Here is a 14,947-nt window from a genome sequence, read left to right as displayed (position 1 = left end):
GTTGAAATTTTTGTCTATATAAAAGCCCATTGTGCAGTCATGAAGGCCAGTAATTGCACTGATTTCATGGGGAATATACTGAAATTTAGCATGAAATCTTAGATATGTGGATAAGTTCATTTTTCTCAAATGTCATTTCTCAAATGGCAAGATACAGCTGGAGGATGTGGTGAATCCTGTAATGTACTATGCAATACCAGTGCAGTTACTTCATGTCACCACTCCTACTGAAATAGGTACATTATACGCAGTTACGGAGGATTTACTAGATGCCCAGACAGTTTAAAGATTAAAAATTCTATCTGTGGAAGAAATCTGTTCTAACATATGTCTTATATTCCATTTCTTAGGTCTATTTAGGAGAAACATTCAGGACCAAGGTTTCGGCTGATTTAAATTTAGGGCAGCTACTTTGGCTTTATCAGAGTTGCATGGGCTTAATGGGAGGTGGGAGACCACCTTAATTAACACGTAATTTTATTTACTATTCAGGAAATCTGATTCAAATGAGGTTGGAATTTTAAAGCTTCCAGGAGCCCTATGTGATGGGAATTGAAATTTTGTAGTGACCATGCTAGTCTTAGCTTCTGTGAATGGCAGTCAAGGTTATTTCCATGCCAGAATGGAGTGGGATTGAAAAGTGGTGTGTAGACATAAGCACGTGGCAAAAGGAGAAAAAAAGAACACTACATGAAACAAACAAACAAAAAACCCAGCATCATAGACTGATAAACTGTTTCACATGGAAAATAAATAGAAAGTTATATTGATATTACATGCAGATGCCTGAAAACTCTCTGGCTCAAACAGCAGAATTAGACACACATGGCTACTTAAATCAACAGAATTTTAATGCATGGCTTAAAACAAACTCATAATGACCATACCGTATCAGTTATGTTCCAGCTGTCTCTGGCTATCAAAGCTTCCTTTTCCTGACTTTAGGGATTGGTACCTCACTTTAAAAAGGCATATTCAAGAAAAAGGAGGTTTCTCAAAAATATTAGGAATAATAAAAAAAAAAATTGTGCTTGGATCGCAAAGTAAAATATAATGACAAGTAAAACACAGATGATCTGTTCATAGAGGGCCATCTAATTCCCTCTCCTTACATTTTGTAGGAGAGAATAGAAGGACCTACGTCTTGAAAAGTACCCTATTGCCTCGCTGCTGCTGCTTTCCAAGAGTTCTGCCCAGCAGTTTTGATGCAAGCAGTTAAGGCAGACAAAAAGGCTGTGTGTGTGTGTGTGTGTGTGTGTGGCATGGGCATGGGCAGTGTAACCCTTTCAGGATAATACAATGTTTGATGTCAACACACAAGAATTCTTGCATAGTGACAGTATTTGGCTATGGAGAGGCCATATTTATGTATCTGGGAATAAAAGAAAGCAGAGTGGAGATGCATGGGATCTTCCTTCTCTGATGATGCACACTTACAGGTCATGCTCCTTTCAGTTTTTCAAAACTGCTAATCTCTGCCTGGCTTTACCAGTGAAGCTTAAGGAGTTTCTGCCTTCTTCTCTTCCAGTTTGCATCCTGTTACAATAGCTGCCAGGGCTGGGTGACCAAGCTGTGGCTTGTTTCTGCCCGTCCAGGCTGCACTGCATCCTGACTTGTAACCTACTGACTTCAGGTGATGCCTCAGGACACAGGGCTAGCAGTAACCCTGTGTGTTACATGCCTTTTCTTTTGAATGATATCTCCATGAAAAAGTGCGCTATGCCCCATAGTGTTTTAATGGTGCTTTCTGCCAATATGTAACATTTATTCCATTCTACACAGAACAGAAGCAAATAGAATGGAAAGTAAAAGCTTCCAGGCTTAATGTCAATGAAATTTTCTCAGAACAATTATCTGGTCCATGAATAATCATATTTAGTCTGTTTGACCTGATAACACCATTTAGCTACATCCTATTTGGCTCACTTAGCTCATGGAGGCATAAAACAGAAAAGAAACTTCTGAACATGAAAATGGAGGCCAGATGACTCTAAGTAATATGTTTTCTATATGTATAAATATTTCCCATTTTCTCTGTCTTAGACCAGTGTAAATGATGCAGAATAGTAGTAGGAATCAGGTAGTATCAGCAGCCAGTATTTAAAACACAAAGTGTGAGTCTTGTGGCACGGCCGACACATATGCCAATCAGGGACAAAAATAGGTGTATTAGAACAGCTAGTGGAAAAAATGCTCAAAAGATATTGAGATTGCTTTGAAGGTCAAAGCTACCTTTAAAGGTGGAAAAATATGCACTAGTAAATTCATAGAAGATTTGTATGCTTGGTAAGGCTTTTTGCTATATACACTGCCTCCCTACTTACATAACAGTTTCAGGACAGTTTTAACACAGACTAGAGCAATGCACATGCAACATTGCTTTAGATGTCGTTCCTTGTTATTGAAGCGCGCTCTTGCTTTGTGCTAATGTTTTGCTTACTTGACCCAAATGACTATCGCCATTTGCTTGAGAGACATCCTCTGACTCCAGTAGCTTTCACTGTAGAATTGCACTAATGTAGAAGGACTCTTAATTGGTATATTTGACACTAGAAGGTCTTGTGCTATGAGATGATGATGATGGTGATAATGGTAATAATAGTTTATAGAGGGTGGTTTTTACAAAACAGTGGCATTCCAGTAGTGAGCAAGCCAGCTAAGAAAAGAAAAATAGTAAGATCTTCACCAATGAATAAATTAAAACCAAATCTTTTGCACAGCTTTAAAAAATATAATATTAATAGTTTGTGTAACATTTTGTAACTTTTTCCAGAAGATATATTAACATACCGTTATAAAGCAGACTCTTGTGTTAATTAGTTCCTAAATTTAATGTAAATGGGCAACTTATAGAAAATTGATTTTTCGCATTTCCAGTACGATTACATCAGGAAAGAGATGGAGAAAGATGTGTTTGCCATCAAATCCCAAAATATACAAAGCATTGACTAGTTTTCAGATCATACTCTCTTACTAGTCCTATTGTGTGTAGCATAAGCAGTGTCCAACAATGAAACAGAGGCAAGAATATTTGAATTCCTCCTCATTGCAGACTGGGAACATTTTTTGTCAAAACAGAAAACCTTGCGCTGCTGTCGTCTATAGAATTGCCCTCATTTTACCTTGTTTCCTCATGATATAAACAGTCCTTTCAAGAGTACAAAGTGCTTTTATAACCATTTTTTTATGGAAATGACCATAATCACCTCTCCCCTTCCTTAGCCTTCCTGTTATTTGTTCAGCAGGTGTCAGCTCCCCTTCCCTCAGATGTTCCGATTGACAAAACTGGCTCAATTCAGAGCAATTGTTCTGAACCGCTCTGTAGCTCTGAAGTTTCATACTTCTTTTCCAGATGTGAAAAATACCTTACATGTCCAAAGTTCTCATCTCTCTTTTGTGACTGTATGAGTTGGCCTAATAAAAGATATTGCTTCTCCAGACCTTGCTTGGCTTCAGATAATGAATAACATTTTTGATTCTTTCTTTGATACTTCTATCAATGTCTGCCAGTATTTTACAGTACCAATACTCAGTATGTTTTTTCCTTCTGCTTGTATAAATTCAAAGTTGACTTGGAAATTAAGAAAGAACTAGTGACAGCTGCGTTTTCCTTATCAGGCTGTTTTCTCAGTGACCTAACCTAGGTGTTTATGTAGCCCTCAGGTACTGGAATATCTCACACTCTATAATGTTGTTTTTCTCAGAAAGTACCATCTCTTTTTACTGACAGGAGACTATGACAGAGAATGGGGACATGCCAAAATCGGTCAAAGATGAAGATACAGCAGGAACCCTGCATCTTAATTTCCTGACCATCACACCCACTCCTGAACGACTCTTGCTTACTAATATAGCCAGATCAAGATTTGCTGAAAGTCACAAACTCCAGCTGGTCCCAGCTGAACAGCCTGCTTCCAAGAGTTTCAGGTTGGTCACTCATCATACCACTGCATTTGAAATGTTTGAAATAAACTGAAGAACAACTGCTGCAAAGAATAATATTCTATTAAAAGTGCCACACTGAGTGGTTTATTAGAACTACAGGTATTGACCAAACTGCAGATAAGGCTGGAAACAGTTATCTGCAAAATCCATGATAAAAAGGCTAAAATTCACAGATTCCAAGGGCACTGGGAACCATGATGCTATCCAGCCATAGCTACTCACACAGACATGGTGTAGAATTTGGACAGCTGAAGAAAATTCTTCTGGAGAAGAGTAGCAGTCCAAACTCCAATAATTAAAAGGATAATTTAAATCTCTTGGAAAAGATTTGGTACTTTCTATCCTGCATACAGCTGGAATCAATGGCAGACTTGATCACCACACCCTTGGAAATTCTAGCAGCCCTTTCTTTACTGAGAAAATGGACTTACAGCCCTGGAAATGTACAAGACATTCACTGTTTGGTGTTATCCTTGCACCACTTCCAGCTTTGCATGTTTTATCATCATCAGAAGGGTAGGTATGATTGCTTCCTCTGCGGAAAAAACTTACTTACATTATAGATGAGGTCCATGTGGGCACCTCCTTTCCTGCCACTCCCTTCCTTTTTTTCCCCTGGTATCTGATATTGCACACAGTGACCTGCCAAGCCTCCTTGAAGAAAGGGATCTAAAGGTGGAAAGAAGTTTGAAGCTGCTGGGGTCAGGCAAGGGGTTGTTGCATTTGCTCAGCTGACAGCGTCAAAGCTTCACATACCAAACTACGGCAGGGGTAGTGAGGGCACCCTTTTGTAAGAGGGTAGCTTCACCCTTACAAAGTTATGAAATCAACTCTGTGTTGTCTGGTCTCTATTTCCATTTCTGAATGGCAAATGGACCAACTAGTCTTTGCCTACAGCCCTTTACAAGGGGGCTCTGCTGAGATGCCGGAGCTGCGCATTCAAGCCGCGGGAGGTTCTGGAGGGCCATGAATTGCTCCCTCCCCTGGTCAGGGTGGCTCTTAGAGAAAGGTGAGCTAGCCCAGCAGTCTGAAGGGGTGTATGAATTCAGGAAGGGTTTTCAGGCTGTAATTCTCTCTCAAATAGGTTCTGGGAGAAAGAGAAAAACTGTATGCTCTTTTGGGCATTTCTTACTAGTACACAGAAAATGGATGTTGGCAGTCTTTTAGGTGCCTGACTTTCCCCGTTTACTGTATGTGAAATTCAGTGTTTTACTCAGATTTGCGTGTCCTGCTTGTTGTGATGTCCAGCATAGCTTGTGAATTTGAATCCACAGATGCTCAGGAAATCTGTAGCAGTGCAGGAGAACATAAATGGGCTTGTCTAAAATCCAAAGCACTAGACAACCTTCTCACAGAAGAATGCTAGGTCTTATAAAATGTGGGAACAGCTAGAAAAAAGCCAGTCTAGTCCACTGAAAATCCTTATCCATTGCTAATGTCGTTAGCACTCTGGAAGGCAATAACTTCATTGTGACCAGCTAATATTCCTCTTTTTGCCACCTAATAAACCGATGATCTTCCAGAGTCACTTTAGTGCGTCTGTTTCTGAACCTATCCAAGTGCACTACATTTCTAGTCTAAACTGGGAGAAGGTTAGGTTTTAGTTGCAGAATCAAAGATTATATAAATTCTACCATTCCATCTCTAATTATCTACATTTTTAATACACTGTCAAAAAGATGAAGCAAAAAGGTATGACATCTTATCCTGAGCCGTGAGTTGGAGTATTTTATTTTGATGATGTGTTGAGTGTTTTTTCACAAAACACATAAGAGTGTTTTTTCACAAAAAGGGATATTGAAAGGTCTTTTTTGCAGGACTTCTAGTCCTGCACTATCATCCATATAGGCTGAAACATCTGTAAAGGGTTGCTATGTAGTTCAGCCTTGCCTTTATGATATCACAGTGTTTCTACAGTATCTGTGAGTAGATAATCCGTAGTCTAAAACTGTAGTTTTGATTCAAAAGGACTGAGTCATTTACATTCGATTTATAAGACATTAGCCAACTTTCTGTTTCTTTATCCTCACCACCTCTTTGGATCTCTTATTTCACTCTAATTATTTGTCACTTTAAGAGTACTTAACTCAAAATATATCAGGATTATGGATCTGAAAATAGTTCATTTTAGTTATTTAAGCTGAACCATTTAATTTCATAGGCCAAAAGAAAATGATATAAGGCTGTATTTGTTCTCCTATTGGATAAGTATGTGAGCACTTATCAAATAAACAGTTACAGAAGCAAATTTAGATGCATGAAATTGAAATTTATTTTGCCATGAACATAAACTGTGCACAGAAATTAACTCCAGGTGGGTGAGAAAAAGCATAGCTGTAGCAGATTCAGCTACAAATATGAGCCTGTCTGCCACTGGCATTTTATACAATATCATCTTAGCTTGACTGTATAGTCTCTTGGTTTCATTTTCCCACATCTGAAGTCTTCCCTGCTGCATCTTAAGCTCATTAATTCATATACTCCACTCATTAACTAATGACTAGAGTTGTGGGAAAAAAAACAAAACAAAACATTTTTTTCTGGTTTAGTTGCAGAATAACAATCTAAGCAGGGTAGCACAAATGGCAGAAGGGGAAGAAGTTTAGATTGAATCAAATATTGTTTTCCTCCCTTGTTGCAAAGAAGAAAAGTGAAAAATTGGATTTTGCTCAAACCATTCCAAATGAAATGAAACAGTCTGATCAACGTGGCTCACTTGAGACAGCTGCAGAAAAAAACAAATAGGAAAGTGAAATTTTCACAAGACCGAGAGGCTAGTGGTGATATTCCTTGTTTCTGTGATAGCTTTGTGGTTAGACTGCATGTCCAGGAGGTGAGGCACTTTGCTTCTGTTCCCACCTCAACGTACAGAGTCTGAAGAAAACCTTGTTCCTCATTCAAGGGAGCACAGGGGCTGCTAAGCAATTAGAGCTTTCTGGAGTGGTGTCCTTCATGTTTTCTGCTAATATTGAGCCTTTCTCATATATTTTTAAGTGGTCACTATATTGGGGAGTGAAAGATTCATGCAAGAATAAGCAATACACTGTAAAAAGACACTATATCGTCATTCTAAATGTACCTGTCAGATTATATCAAAGTTATTTTTACTATGATATGCAGTGTACTATTTGTTGCATCATGCTTATATGATGTATACAGTATAAAATGCTGACGTACAAGAGCTCCAGTCTTTGGTAACTTCAGTCATAGCCCTCTGACTTTCCACTGATCTGGCAGCCAGGCAGGGCCAAACTCAGTGATGCCAAAGGAAGGGAGAGAAAGGGTGAAGAGAAACTGTGGGGTTCTCTGATAATAACTCAAGGTTATTACTTCTGCTGCTTGTTTTATACAGCTGGGACAAAATGAAGGCAGCTACTTGAGTTATCACAAGAGGGTAACTGGACAGATTTTTTTTTTTTCATATATAAAATACCAGAGTACTCCTGATATGTTCTTGCCATTTTTTTAAGATATCATTGATCCTGTCTTAGACATGAAGTCTAAATCTACTCAATTAAGGATAACTCTACTCAATTAAGAATAACACAAGAAAAGCTTATTTAATAACTATTTTTTAAAACTCATAAGTCAAGTGACCTGTTAGCATTTCTTATGCAGCACTGAACACAACTTACAGTATGCAGTATTGAAACCTAAATATTGTGTTTTTCCAGCCAAAATTCTCCTTGTTAGAAACCCATCAAAACACGAGGGAAAAAGGGAAAAAACAAAAAACCCTGAGAAGTCTTTAAAAATGGCAATAAAGATTAGAAAGCAGTACACTGAGGTAATGGAAAGCATTTAAAAAATGGAGCACAGTGTACTTTGGAAGAGAACAGTTTCTGCCTTCAAAATCCCAGGTCCTAATGAAGGGCGTTAATGTCATTGTGACTTAGTAGATAGCCTTCTGCCTCTGGGACTGAAAGTTTTTGGCTCAGATCCATTTAGTGCATTACTGGAGAGGTTGTGCACATCCAGAGGTCATGTTTCGGGTGAGATGTTAAATGGAGGTGGCCACAAAATATTTCCACTTCTTCCAGTCTCTTCTTCCTGTTCTGCTTTTAGACACAGCGCTGTATTGTCCTCTGTTGCCCCTTGCACTACCGGAGTACACTCAGAAGCCGAGGTTATTTCTGAAAACAAATAGGATAGCGTCCCCTTTCTCGTGGAAGTTTTGTGCCTTTTGCAAAGACAGTTCAGGTATTTTTCCTATTCTTCATTATACTGTCTAGTAGTATGGGCGTTAGCATCACAAGTGCTTCAGCTTCCTTTCTGGAATGGGGAAATTCTCCAGAGTAACCCCTATCCTAACATCTCTTCCTCTCTCCATAAGCCTCTGTACACGGTGTCTGTGCAGATTAGGTGTCATGGGTAAATCTAGGAATATAACACTGATTAAGGTGCTTTTGTTTCGGTCCTTCATTGTTTTGGGTCATACTCCATCTCCATAATTATGGGAAATTGTCTTCTGCATGCATTGCCCCAGTAATGAGATCAGTTATGACGGGGGGGGGGGGGGGGGGAGGGGGGGGGGTGCTAAAGTCCCCTTGTTGCTGCTCCTGGGAACTTCCAATGAATGTTTTTCCAACTATTCAGTGAGTTTTTAGATTTCATGCAAGAAATCAGGTTTCTTTTAATGTAGAGAGGGAGCAGAGTGTATGAGAGCTCCCTCATCCCTCCATACTTAGGAGTGTCAGGGGATGATTTGGTTGCTGGCATGATCTAGAGCTGCGGGAACCTGCCTGGCTCTCAGCGAGAGGAGCCCAGGTTGCAGCGGGGCCAGGACTGGAGAAGGGCAAAGTCTCTGGTCTGTGGGCTCGTGGCTAGAAGTCATGCAGCTGCAGCATGCCAGGAAGAACAGGACCTTTCTATAAAGTCAGTTTTAGTTGTGTGGAGTCCTTCCATGTAATTATCCAATACAGAAAATGTGAAAATCTGTGCCGGCAGTTAGCCTGCTGGGACTCGCAGCAGGAAAGAGTGTGATTAACAGGCAAACACAGCACCAAACAGCAGGCAGCCTGCAAGGGCTCAGCTCAGAGGGAGAGCTAGATTACTTCACAAAAAAACTTGTCCCAGCCTGGAAACTAGAAGTGGGTGTATATGTACAGCTAACGCCAGGAAAGAAAGTTAAAAAATGTGAAGAATGGGCTTCAATCTCTGTTACTGTTTTAGGGGGGAGGAGGGCATGAGAAGGGTAAGGATAGGAATTTGGTGGAAAAGAGATAGGTACAGCAGCCCCGTGGCCCAGTGCCTAGGCTTGAGATTGGAGTTAGGAAAGCCAATATCTGCTTCTATGTTGACTGCTGATCTACTACTTTACTTTTGGATTCATCATGTCTCTGTGCCTCTGTTTCTCTTCCTCTTTCATCTCCCTTTGTAGTTAGACAGTATTGAAGGCAGCGACAGGCCCTAAGAGCTGTTTCTTTGTACACAGCCAAAGACAACAAAAACCTTGTCATAACTGGGGCTGGTAGGCAATGCAGCAGTATGCATTTGACTTAGAACAACAGCAAATAATAAATAAATGTGTTCAAAAAGTTTTTCCTACATTTGCCATGGGCATTCCCAGAGATAGGTAGTATGACATGGACTTGGGTCTGACTACCACTGTGTGAGGCACAAAGGCTCTGCCCTTGGGTTGGCAGATCAGCTGGAGTCCTGTGTATTTTCACTTGCTCTCCTGACTTGACAGGTACGATTCATCTCACTTGACCTTAGGGTCTAGGTCCAGTTGCCAAAGCAGAAACATCTAGGCCTATTTGGAGATGTTGTACAGTGTCAATACAATCTGCAGAATGCTGATGTATATGACATAGGACTTATAGCAGACTCATACCTTTCTGAAATGGCAGCAGGAGGTCAAAGGGAATATTCCACAGCACCTAAAATGACACTTAACATCTATGTCTAGTTAACTGAATTGTGCCCTAGGAATCTATATGTGAAATAATCACCCTGGTCTCCTTTAACAGTGAAGTTCTAGTAGAAGAAACTTTATTGACTATCTCAACATACAACAAACTTAATCTAGACTTCACCGACTCTATTAATCAGGTCTCTATTGACTATAAAAGGTCTGTGATGACTAGTTCAGCTGTAGACACCTTTGTTGCAGAGATCCAGAGCGAGTCAAGAAAAAAAAAAGCAGATATTACTACACTTGCTGAATGATGGAGAACTATCTGCATAAGTGTTGCTGAGGTGAGGAAGAAAGATGTGTAGCTAATGTGGAAAATTGTCTAGAATTCTTGTATCATGGTTTGCTGGAAGTCATATGGAAAGAAATAAGAGCGCTAATCTGACCATGGGGGAGGGAATGAGGCAAAATTCTAATTTTCAAAAGATATCTTCAAGTTTCCCCCATCAAAGAAATACACATATACCTTTGCCTCTCATCTATGAAACTTTTTGAGTGAGAAAGTTCCCTTGAAAGTATATATTCTTGGTCTCTATTTGCAGTTTGTCAAGTTGTTTGATCAATGATTGCAGCACATCTACAGATCTCAGAACATTAGATATTTAAATGAGATAATGCTGAAAATACTTTGAGCCTGATTCTCTACTAAGTTCACCTAGCTATTGCAAGATTCTGAGTTTTGATTTCATGGCCGTTAAAATGAAAGAGACATATGGTTAGAATAAGTTTGTGATTGTTATCCTGAATAGCCCATAAGGACTGAAAGTGTGAGGGAAAAAAAAAATCAAGAATCCAATAATGGACACTTTTCCTTGTTAGAAGACCAATAGTAAATCATCGTACCACTTTTTAGTTTCTTATTTGCTAAGTAATATCCCGTAGGCCATTTGCACTTCCACAAACGAGCCTGTTAAGAACCACGAGTTATGTCTGCAATAGCTTCATACTACAATTCTGTTCTCTTTTCTCTTCCATGTGTACCTAAAGTGCTAAATAAAATCTGAAGGCATAATATGCAAAGCTATACAAGGTACATTAGCCCACTGAGTCATTTTCTTGCCAGTGCAGAAATGGCAGACAGCTTGCTGGCTATTCAGGACCGTATGCGACCAGGACCATTTCCAGTCCTTACAGCAGAGACTAAGTCATCTGTGCTCACCAAACACATACAGAATTAAAGTGGATATTTCAGTGCGTAGTGTGCAGTGTATTTCAGCATGCAGAGGAAGATGTTTATGTTTGTGGCCTGAGGAAAAACATCCATTGATATTTAAGTCCCACACCTTTTGCCAAGTTAAGCAGATGTGTGGTTTGTTGCAGAGTTCTCTAGCCAAATACTTCTCTAAGTAAAGAGAGAGCTTCCATTGAGAATGGGCAGGGTCACAGTTGGGTTAAGATTAGTTTAATGCATGTTTTCATATGTCACTTAGTTTTACTTACTGGTCAGAGCAACACAAGGCCTCTCTACCTTGCAGGAAGGTCTTTGCCAAAAAGCCATCTGGAATCAGCCTTCAAATCCAGATGTTCTTCAGTAGAAAAGCCTCAGGAATGGATTCTGGGAAGGATAGAAACCTTTGCATTTGTGCATCTTCCCCCACTTTTACTTTGTCATGTAGGCAGGATTCCCCATTTTCCTCCCTTCTGAGCAACCCAGAGAGCTTTCCCTCTGGCCTGTACAGTGCTCACAGATAATGACTACCAAAGACCTCACCCAGTAGCGTAGCTTCATTAGCACTGCATTAATGGAGAATGCCTGTGGGGCGACAGGGCAGGGGGCCTGGGGCCATGCTCTGCTGCCTTCCCCCTCTGGCCAGCATGGTGGGAACAGCTGATGAGTGTGTGGGGCTTCTGGTCTGCCCACACAGGGTATTGCCACAGGAGAACAACACTAGGATGTGTCTGAATAGAAGTTCTCAACATATCAGCACAGAGACACAGGAGATGCTGTGACAGGGGGAGATCTGACTACAACGTCTGTGATGGAAAGCAAAGACCAACAGGTCCTAGCTAGGAACTGATTTGCTGATGAAGGGCAGGAGGGCTGATGTGTCAAGTTTCCTTTTGAAAAAATATTTTCAACCTTTGTTTGTTTGCATTTAGTCTTGAACCAGACTGTACTTGCAGAGCAGAGAATGTGTTCCAACCCTGCAGAAAGCCTGGAGACAGCAACAGAGACAAAGGCATTCTGTTCCTCATGTTAGGGAAGGCATTAATAATGCTGAACTGAAAAATAAACCTTGTATTTAGATAGCTTTAGACAACAATAATGGGTGCCTGTTCATGAGCTCTGTGTACTCTCTATTCACTTAGTACACTATGTACAAATTAAGTGAACTTGCTCAAGCCTCTAGAATTACAAAATTCTCAAGCTAATTAATCAGAGCTTGACATTACGGCAGCAGCCACATCACCTTACATCCAGGGTCAGAAAGGGAAGATAATTTTGTGATGTAGGCCCAAGCCTGTGCTAAAGGACAGCTGATCTTGACTTCTAGCTTTGTGCAGTTCATTCTGCTTCAGTTCTCCATGGGAATAATTTTTCTGATTAACCGCTCTGTCTTGATAATTTAAATTTGAAATTCTGGGGGGCCAGGAGTACATTTTGCCTTAGATGCATGCAGTACTTAGCCAATTAATCCCAATCTGGGACTGACTTTTGCACTATTAGGTGTTTCTGTAATATAAATAATTATACTTCCTGTACAATGCAAGAAAAATGGATGACTTCAAGCCAGTGTAGAGGCAACATCACCTCTAAAATAAGCAAGCCACAGCTTGTGTTTAGAGTTTCTTCCATGACCTTTAGACTTTTTTTTTCTTTCCTGGAGTTTGTATCCTTTGTAAGATCTGGGAGATGCAGTGATGATAATGTGAACATCTCACCTGTCTCTGGTACTGATAACCTGCTCTTCACAAGCCAAATGGGACAGTGGAATTAGGCATATTTGCAGTAAGAGGTCCTTAGCCAGGAACTATACTGAAAAAGAATTAGGTAGTTAATGTTTTATGTGGTGATCATAGACTGGCAGGCTGTGAAGCAAATGTGTGCGTAAAGCTGAAATGAAGTAATCAATCAAAGAAGCTCCATAAAGTGTATTTACGAAGTTGTGGAAATTCTGAAAGGAATTGAAATCCTCTTGGAAAGCAGTGGTTTGGGATATCTTTCACAAAATTTTGCCACGTTGGCCTCTCCAGAGATCTCAAGCTCACATGAAAAAGATTTTTGTCATTACCCTTAGCTTTAGGTTTAGGCTGTTTTGCTCAGTCACTGTGCTCCAGCATTGACCACAGCAATGTGAAGTATGAACTAATCCAGCATTATTGCACAGCATATTGCTGTGTATTGTGAGCACTGTAGCTATAATAGTCAGCATTTGCCTCTATCAGAGATTTTGAAGTTGTGACTGTTTTCTGTACAATGAAACATCTCAAAAATTTCCTGATGCTACAGTTATCTCATGGAAACCTGTAATAAAATTAAATATGTATGTAACTTGCATAATCCAAGGTTTTTGATAGATGCTTTTAAAAAGAATTTTAAATTTTAAAGCATGTTAGTTACATTTTTGTCTTGTCTTTCCCTCTCCCAGAGGTATACTTAGGCAGGCTCATGGTAGCAGGTATGTCTGTCTGAATATGAAGAAGGATATGAAAATTCTCTATAAATGTTTTAAGAACTGTCACATTTCCCAAATTGTTTTCTGTAAAATATATGGCCTATATACAATAAGTGATGGAGCAAGGCAGAAAAAAACTTTACTGGCAAAACCCTTATACAACTCCCTGGTGTCATTTGTTTCTATATATCTTTAATGAAAAACTGGGAATATCAACCGGACTTTATCGCCTTTTATGAAATAGCAGCATAAGGAATTTTGCTTATTCTTATGTTCTACGAAATACATGATCAAACTCTTTTACTTCCTCTCTTTCATTTCCTTTCTAAAGGTCCTTTCAAAAAGGCTCTGTGGTGAAAAGCAACTCTCAAAAACATTTTTGCAAAGCAGAGATTCTAAAGGGGTTGAAATCTTTGAGTATGTTAACATATCCTGCTGTTAATATCACAGCATTTTCATGTAAATAATGCTAAGAAAAAGATCCTTCCTCTCTCAGCAGTTTTTGCTCTTTTCTGTTAAAACAGTTCACTACTCTCCTGTCTGCATTGAGCTTGCACCAACTGTAACTGAAATTCGGCTCAGGAAAAGAAAAATGGTCATTCACCTTGCAGATTCAACAGCAGAAAGTAGTCCTCAAATCTTTGGCTAGAAAAGGTCAATATGAAGAAGGGCTAGTTTCAGATTATGTACCATTAGGTGATGGGGTCATACATTAGGACCTATCCCCAAAATAAAAATGTTTAGAAAGAAGGAAGAAAGGAATGAGATGTACTTTTTTGCCCTAAGTTTTGCAAAAGAAAGGTACTGCTTCTTGACTTCTAACTTCAACCTTCTAGGATTTTCCAATATCACACTTTGATTTTCTTGGAATTACAAGCTTGAATCTTGATGTTTAAATATGATTTTTTAGAGGCTGTCTCTTTTTACCCTGAATATTTTGCAAATTTTTCTACAACAGTGTAAAGTATTGAGCTTAACTTGCAGAGTTATCTATGTGGGCATATAGCATCTTTGAGGCCTAATATATTTGTAAAAGACTCATCAGCTGGAAGTAGTAGCAGCTGCTGTAGAAAATGGAAAAGAGAGCAGCTTAAAAATAAGCAAAAAATAAATGGGAGCTTCAGGATGTACTGTGTGCATCTTGCCAGGTCCTATGGACAGGATCTTAGGAGCCTTTCTAATCTCCCTTCTGAAGGCTGTTTCCTCCTGGAGAATTTGACATTTCCATGGGAGAGAAGGTGGAGGAGGAGAGGAAAGCAAAAATATGATGAAACTGTTTTAATAGCAAAATAGGGTTTTGCCATGGAAAATTTCACTATTTTCCATTGCAAAAACAAATACCCTTGATAGACAAGCATGGAGCTGTTGAAATAATTTGTTGCCACAGATCCTCAGGGTGGTAGTTTGGTTGTCTATATCTGCATTCTCTGACATTCTCTCCAGTTCAGTGACCAAGTCACACTATGAT

Source organism: Dromaius novaehollandiae, chromosome 1, assembly GCF_036370855.1.
Source record: "Dromaius novaehollandiae isolate bDroNov1 chromosome 1, bDroNov1.hap1, whole genome shotgun sequence".
NCBI classification, from domain to species: Eukaryota; Metazoa; Chordata; class Aves; order Casuariiformes; family Dromaiidae; genus Dromaius; species Dromaius novaehollandiae.
This window is presented reverse-complemented; position numbering follows the sequence as displayed.